Source organism: Ascaphus truei, chromosome 10 (assembly GCF_040206685.1).
Source record: "Ascaphus truei isolate aAscTru1 chromosome 10, aAscTru1.hap1, whole genome shotgun sequence".
Lineage (NCBI taxonomy): Eukaryota > Metazoa > Chordata > Amphibia > Anura > Ascaphidae > Ascaphus > Ascaphus truei.
This window is the reverse complement of record NC_134492.1, coordinates 35,022,223-35,030,109: the sequence shown is the minus strand read 5'-3', so window position 1 is coordinate 35,030,109 and position 7,887 is coordinate 35,022,223.

Below are 7,887 nucleotides of genomic sequence, written 5' to 3'. Positions count from 1 at the left end.
TGGAGGTAAGTGACAATTAATGTATCATGTGGCCGCTTGCTCCCCCTTCCCCCAGTGTCTGCCGGTCGTCTGTCCCCCACCCCCCGAAACCTTCCGTCTGTTGTGGACGTCTGCAGACGGGGGCGCGTGCACACGTCCGGCCGCTCCCTCACCCGTCCGCCCGCTCCCACGCGGATCTGAGGCGGGAGGCAGCGTGTTGTGGCCGCTCCCCCGGTCGGCTGTCCGCCTGCCCGGCCGGCTGTCCGCTCCCCCGCTGTGTCCTGGGCGCTCGCTCCCATGCGGCCGCTCCCCCGCTGACTCTAGCGGCCGGGGTGTGAGCTTGGAGGCAATGCCGGAAGGGAGGGCGGAGGCGCAGGGGTTTGAGGCAGCGGGAGGCACAGGGGTTTGAGGCAGCGGGAGGCACAGGGGTTTGAGGCAGGGGGAGGCACAGGGGTTTGAGGCAGCGGGAGGCACAGAGGTTTGAGGCAGGGGGAGGCACGGGTTTGAGGCAGCGGGAGGCACAGGGGTTTTGCGCTGGGAGGGGAGGCAAAGGGGTTTGAGGCAGCGGGAGGCGCAGGGGTTTGAGGCAGCGGGAGGTACAGGGGTTTTGCGCTGGGAGGGGAGGCACCGGGGTTTTGCGCTGGGAGGGGAGGCACAATGGTTTTGGGCTGGGAGGGGAGGCGCAAGGGTTTTGCGCTGGGAGGGGAGGCACAGGGGTTTGAGGCCCCGGCGGCAGGGGTGTGCGCTGGGAGGGGAGGCGGCGGTTTAGTTACTTACCTGGGCGGGAGGTGTGTGTGTCTGTGTGTGTGTGTGTGTGTCTGTGTGTATATGTGTATATGTGTGTGTGTGTGTGTGTCTGTGTGTGTGTCTGTGTGTGTCTGTCTGTGTGTGTCTGTCTGTGTGTCTGTCTGTGTGTGTGTGTCTGTCTGTGTGTTGGACCTTTGGCCCGTCACTCCGCCTCAGGCCAATGAGAGGTGTGTGGGGGCGGGCGGGCCAAGGGAGCCATCTCATTGGCCTGAGGCGGAGTGACGGGCCAAAGGTCCAATGCGATTGCCCCTAGACACAGGGACACACAGGACAAACAGACACGCATACAACGGTTTAATATAAGATACGTTTTTGTTATTGTTACCCTCTCTAACAAACTTCTTAGTTTAATTGTGAACTGTTCGGGGTAGGGACTTCTTTTTCCTAATGTTACTTTTATGTCAAGCGCGTATTCCTATTGTGTTATATTATTATGTCACGTGTATTACTGATGTTAAGCGCCATGTACACAGTCAATAACAATAATTTTAGTTCACTGACTTACTGTACATTGTTATAGTAGGGAGGACCTGTTCCAAGTAGCTTGCCATCTAAAAGTTGGATGGTAGAGTGAAAACAGAAGATATAATGTGGGAACGAGATCCTTTAAAGAATTCAAATAATGAACCTAGATGCAGGCTTCCAGCACGATTTAACTCTTAACATCTTCTTTTATTTAAGAGATTATTAAGAACTAACACGCTGTAAGAGATGTGTGCAGAAGTACTGTACATATAATGGAGACCGATTTTGGGTGAAAATTATATCTTGGCTTTATTGAGCCTGTTCCTTTATCCAGGCAAAACATACAAAAACAACAAAATAACATACCCTTATCCCTTGGTAAGGGCTAACTTACTTCCCCAGACCCTATCTGCAGGACTGGAGGGATAATCCCATTACCAGCCTATCACCTCAAAGTCTCAGGATGTACCTTAAGGCAGATGGCCCTCCATGTCAGTCTCTGGCAGGTTCCTGGGTCCTCTGTCTCCAGGAAATATAGGTGTCTTGGTGTCTTGATCTCAGCACAGCCTTTGTGCTCTCCTGTGTCAGCCCAATTGTGAGCTCAGGATTCCCTCTCCTGTTTCTCACATCAGGCTTTTCCTAATCATCCAGGTGGAGTCTGGTTGATTGCCTATGTGCAATTAACCAACCCACTGCTGGATTTAGAGGCAGTTTCTCTCAACAGGGATAAGTCCCTGTTACACACGCCTTATATAGAAGGACCACATCACCCGTGTTGTGCTTTTTGATGCCTTTTCCGACGGAAGGAAGATGATGTTGACCTCGGACACGTTGGTTTTTTAATTGTGCTTTAAATAAGGGTTTTAAGATTCGAGCTTGGCTGAATGCCTGCAATCATGGCCACTTATTTGATGCTGTGAGAATTGAAACAATGCTTAGACATGTAAACTCTCACTGATCTTCTGGGACACTAGTAGATCTCCCCCTTGAGGTTTTGTGGCACCCCAGGGGTTAAACAAACTGCTGAAAGTGGGCCCTGGTTATTGGTCAGCGACATAAGCTTCCAGCACTGTGACCCAGTGTCCCTTCCCAGTGACACAAAGACATGCTAGGCACACAGGGTTCCTCTCCCTTATCCCTCTGAGCTCACACAGTGCTCTCCCCTCTGGTGACGCCACGCCCTCTCCGTGAAAACGCATTGATGCGTCTGTGGGGCCGTCTAGCTGGCATATATGACAGGACATTTGGTCATATAGTGTCTAACTGATATATCCAATGTGTTTGTCTTCTAGCTAATTTGGAAATTAAATCCTCTCCACATCCAGGTTAACTTTTTCAACACCAAAAAAATGTAAAATTATCACTAGAGCCACAACCTTTTTGTAGAAAATGTTTAGCCATTGAATATTGAAATATCTATTGCTGTTTTGTGCTCACTTAGGGCTTTATTCTTTATACCCAAAGTGGCCAGTTTAAGCCCTAAATCCCCATAGACTTCAACTCCGGGGTAAAAAAACACCTACTGATTTATGAGAGGGGTATCAATGACCACAATGGATTGTACAATGTTAAATCTACCCTGAAAAAGTGGGTGTTGAAAATCATGTTTCCCAATCTCTAGCATGCGAGCCTGCACTAGGTTCTGGAGAGAGAGACATTTTAACCTTCCAGACACTTTATATTTGAAACGCTTATATCTCCTACACAAAGATTGAAAAAATAAAAAAAATGCAAACATCCCCTAAACGGGAAACAATTTAAGAATAACCCTTGTTCATATAAAAATGTAAAACATTTCTGTAATGTTCCATATGTTTCTATATTCCATATATGTTGTTTCTTAACAGAGTATAACGTTGTGATTATAAAATGTTACTTTTATATAAAAGGCCAATAAAAATGTTAATGTAGCTGTTTTTTTTAGAATTTGGGTGATTTGGTAATCTTATAAATTGGTATTAGCAGGAGTCTCTTTCTCTGGCTTCTCCCTGGGGGATATGTGTGCAAAGGTGAAAACAGGAGACTGCTTTTGGAAAATAAATGTAGGCTTTTATTCCGCCAAAAGCTTTAACATCAAACAATATTAGCTTGTGATCAGCATAAACAGGGTTAACAAAATAAATCAGGCCTGGCTCCTTTAAGGAGCACTGACTACACCAAGAATTTAGTCCCTAATTGTGGGTTGGTTACCAACCATAAAAAGCTTAGTATGGGGTAAATTTTACCTTCAAGCCCCCAGGCTCCTCCTGGCTGGGCTAGCTTCCTGGACCAGAGAGAATTCAAATGTAGCCTGCTCTTTATTGCAGTCCAGGGTATGTTTTGAGACTTTTGCAGTGAGTTTATGTAGGTTTTTATACCCCTAAGGAACCAGTAGAGAAGATTAATAAAGATAACCTGCTTTGGAGTTAACCTCCCCAGTTCTGTCTCAGGCTCTGTAAACAGGTTTCCACTACCTCACTATCTGACAGGGGATCCACCCTGTCACACTGAGCGACCTGAGCTCTTTGGCAGTAGAGAAAAGGATAGTTCTTGTGGTTTAATGCCTCCGGGGGATTTCTCTCCAACGTAGAATGCTGATACTGTAAGTGTCCTGTTCAATACAACTGAAGGGACGAGCTCCGTGATACTGGGGTTTGGGACTGAATAGGACAGATAGGGGTTTTGGCCAGCAAATGGGCAATGAGACCAGCACTGGTAACTCTGTACAACAACCTGTAACCTTAATACACATATTCACAATTCCCTTACTGGAATAATACAAACCAAACACTAAGAACAATATCAGGTAGTTTACTGGATAAAAGGGTAATCCACATATAAACAATACATTGTACCTCCCAGGGTACCTTTTCCCAACACAGTCCTTTCTGTTGGAGCTCTTGGTGTTCTAGTGTGTACAATAGGCATTGCTTAATTAGTACCACATGGACAGGGTCCACCAACTGTTCTTGATTAATAAGAACAGTGATACTCATAAACCGTGTCCGGACCGGTCAGAATGGCACTTGGTTGGTGCACATGGGGAAGATGACCTCTGGGGAAGGAAACCAGACCTCTGTATGGTGCAGGGCACTACCGAACTGGTACAGCTATTTCTGCAGGTTGGGAGGTGCAACCCGTCGCAGGAAATAACATTCGGTGAATGTCTTGCAATGTCTCTTTAATCACTACCTGGTGTGCTCTAAAGTTAGTATGTGGTAATACCGAGCAACTTGGCGGGAAACTGCAGCTTTGCACAGATATATAATAGTATATATCCTCCCCTACATGGAGTGAATTTCAGTGCATGACCAGTCAGGAATAGCACAGCAAAACATACAGACTGGGAACCTTTCAAGAGCAGCAATCTATCTCTTTATGTTCTGTGTTGTTTCAGTGTAACAACTCTAATTCTCTGTGCACTTGTCCACTGCTCTCTGGTTTGTTTGTGTAACAGCCCCTCTCCACTGTCCTGCTTTCCCTGCTAACTCTGAACTTGTTGAACTCTTGTCTGTTTTCCCTCTTCCTAGCACAGACTTATATAAAGTCCACTGTTCCTAGGCAACACCTCCAACTTATCAAATGTCTTCTAGCACTGAGTCCTTCTCTCTATAACACCTCTATCTATACTGACAGGGGATTGGCTGGGCTGAGCTCCATTGGTAGGCCTGAAGCTGGGGATTACATTTATGTGCTTCCCCCAGAAATCGTACAATGAAGAAGCAGGCACACGGTCTTAATCAAGAGGAGGTTTAATTTGCCATAAAGACCAACGTTTCGGCAGTCTAATACTGCCTTTCTCAAGGTGAAGGCTACCAAACACTAAGAAACAGTCAAAATCTATACTGCCCCCCTAATACTCACCCCTCCCTGTTCAGTCGCATTGCCACGACGCTGACGCCCACGTGATGACGTCAGTGCGCCCGCGTGGTGCTCCGTGCTGACGTCAGATGTCTTGGTCTGTAACCCTGGTAGTACATAGACATAGGCATAGAGCTGCCTTGGGAGACTACAGCCACAGATTCCACCCAGATTCCCCCAGAAATCCACACAATGAGTTCTAACACTTCCTGGATTACTTTATTTACTTGTCTGAGGCTGGAGCTCCACACACAATGTGGTCATCAGGTAAGTCTGAAAGTAAAGGGACTGTAAGGGGACCCCCTTACATACTCCTGTCCTGAAACGTTCACTCTTCCCGAGGAACGGAACACATGTATAAGCATTATACAGTTAAACTCATCACATTTTCTAGGCTGGGGTCACTCCTACTTAGCAAAAGACATCAACTAGACAAAGTAATGTACACTGTCTAGGAATCCCTCATCTTCCAGACCCAAAGCCTTGACCCAGGTGCTAAGAGATGTCAACTGATTGTCTACCACCTTCAGAATTTTATCACAGGAGGTACCAGGAAAGTCGTAAGTGAGAAAGGTAATGGGATAGCTCTCCCTTTATGAAGCTTCGGCAAGGTCATTGCCCACACTGAAGCTCCGTACCATCTTGCTTCCTGGTAAATCTGTTTTCATTTCCGCCCACACTGAAGCAACAGTGGCCATATTGGTTCTTAAAGGCCGGACTTCCTCCAGGAAGTTACCAGAGCATTGATTCCTATTTGTTCCTTTTAGACTCCAGCGGTCCTGTTTGTTTTCATCTAGTCTCGATATCAGCCTTTGACCCCGACCCTGATCATTTGCTACCTGTCTTGTCCTCAGCATGTGACCCCTGACTCTGCACCTTTGCCGCCTGCCTTGATCCCAGTCTGTGACCCCGACTTTGATATGCTTAATTCAGGACTCTGTCTCACGGTTCAGGTCGGTGATTTAATAGCCTACCTCAGTCCTGCGGGTCCGCTTCCTGTCTTGAGATGAGCAGCATTACGAGCCGGAGGGGAGAGGAGAAAGGGGGGCGCATGAAGGTAAGTTTGCGCACCCCTGCTCTATTATACCATATGATGGGAATGGGGCGTTACTCTGCATGAGCCCACACAGTTAACTCCTTAAAGTCCTTAATCTCTTAACTGAGATTGTCATCCCTTGGGGGGGCAGACTTGGATAAATAGGGGGACATAATGTTTACGTTATGAATTATGTGTTTCCTCCTATTGACACATCATGATTGTTTCTACATTTATATGACTTTTTTTTAACAATTTATAAATGATCTATTGTAGCTTATGTGATTTTCACTTAAGATCTTGTGTCTATTATGAATATAGAAGATAGCCAGTTGATATGCATAGGAATTGCATGAATTAATAGATGTTTACATTATTTCGAAAAGTACTGAGATTTTCTTTTCCTAATTGTATAGATACAGAGTGTAGTCTATTCCTCATGTTATGAAGGTTATATGGAATTTTTTAAGAGAGGGCTGTTATGACAATATGACTGATTAGTCATTTGAGAAATCTTGGTGATGCTATTCTGTTGACATGACAACCGATACGGGTTATTCAACAGTTATCTAACACTGGATAAGAGCGACATGTAACACCATGGCGGTGGGCATGTGGCTTTTTGAGGACGCTACTAAGTTGCTATGGCAACCATTAGACGATGACTCCTTATTGGGTTCTTGTTATGCCACACGCATGTTAGGCGCTACGTCATGGCGTATGACCTGTTTTGATCCACAACCCCACGGAAGATTCTTAGTATTTATTGGCGTCGGTCTCTGTAGTTGATAGGTGGGCTCATACAGTTACCTGGCGCTCTGTTAAAGCGGCAATCAATGTGGGTGATTTTATTTCTTTTTTGCTGATTTTTTTTTAACATAGGGATGAAGCAGTGGGTCTCTGGAGCTGAACTCCATTAATTTCAGATCCGTACATCCCCTGCTTCCGGAGATACTCACCTCCGTAAGGTGGTTCCGGTAACCGCTCCGCTCGGGTAGCAGGGATCACTTTCAAAGCTCACGCTCCCTGCGGGCCAATAGGAAGCCGTGACATCATCCGGTGCGGTTTCCTATTGGCCCACGTGACCTTTCAACTTTGCCGAGATACCGGCACTCCTATGGGAGGTCTGTATCTCTGGAAGCAAGGGTTCCCCGGAGCTAAAATTAATGGGGTTCGGCTCGAGACCCCGTTTCAAAACGATGTAAAAAAAAAACAATAATATATATAAAAAAAGAAGCATTAACTGCTCCTTTAATGTAAGTGTGCGCTTTAAAAAATAAATAACTAAAATGTTATTTAAATAAATGGAATATTTTTATTGAATTGTTAGGAGTGCTGGAGGATTTTTTTCTTTTGCAAACATACACACACATACTGTACATATCGACTTTACAATGTAAGATCCTGGCGCAGGGAACTCCTTCCTATTGACAATGTTATTGTCCTCTCTCCCACATTGTACTGGGCTGCAGAGTATGTTGGTGCCATAAATAAGTGTGTGTGTGTGTGTGTGTTTATTGTGATACCATCACTGTCCTCTAGGGGCTGGAACAGTGCAGTAAGTGTGCTTTCCAGTCCACTGAGAGTTAATTCCTCAAAGAGAAGCCAGCAGCAGCTGCTAACTAATGGAGTTAAACATTCAATGGAGTTAAATGTGCTTACAGCATACACAGAGAATGTGTGAAGTGGGGATGCAATAGCACCCAGAGGTCATTAGATGAAGATATGTTAAGGTGCTGAACCCAAGCAGAAAAAAAACT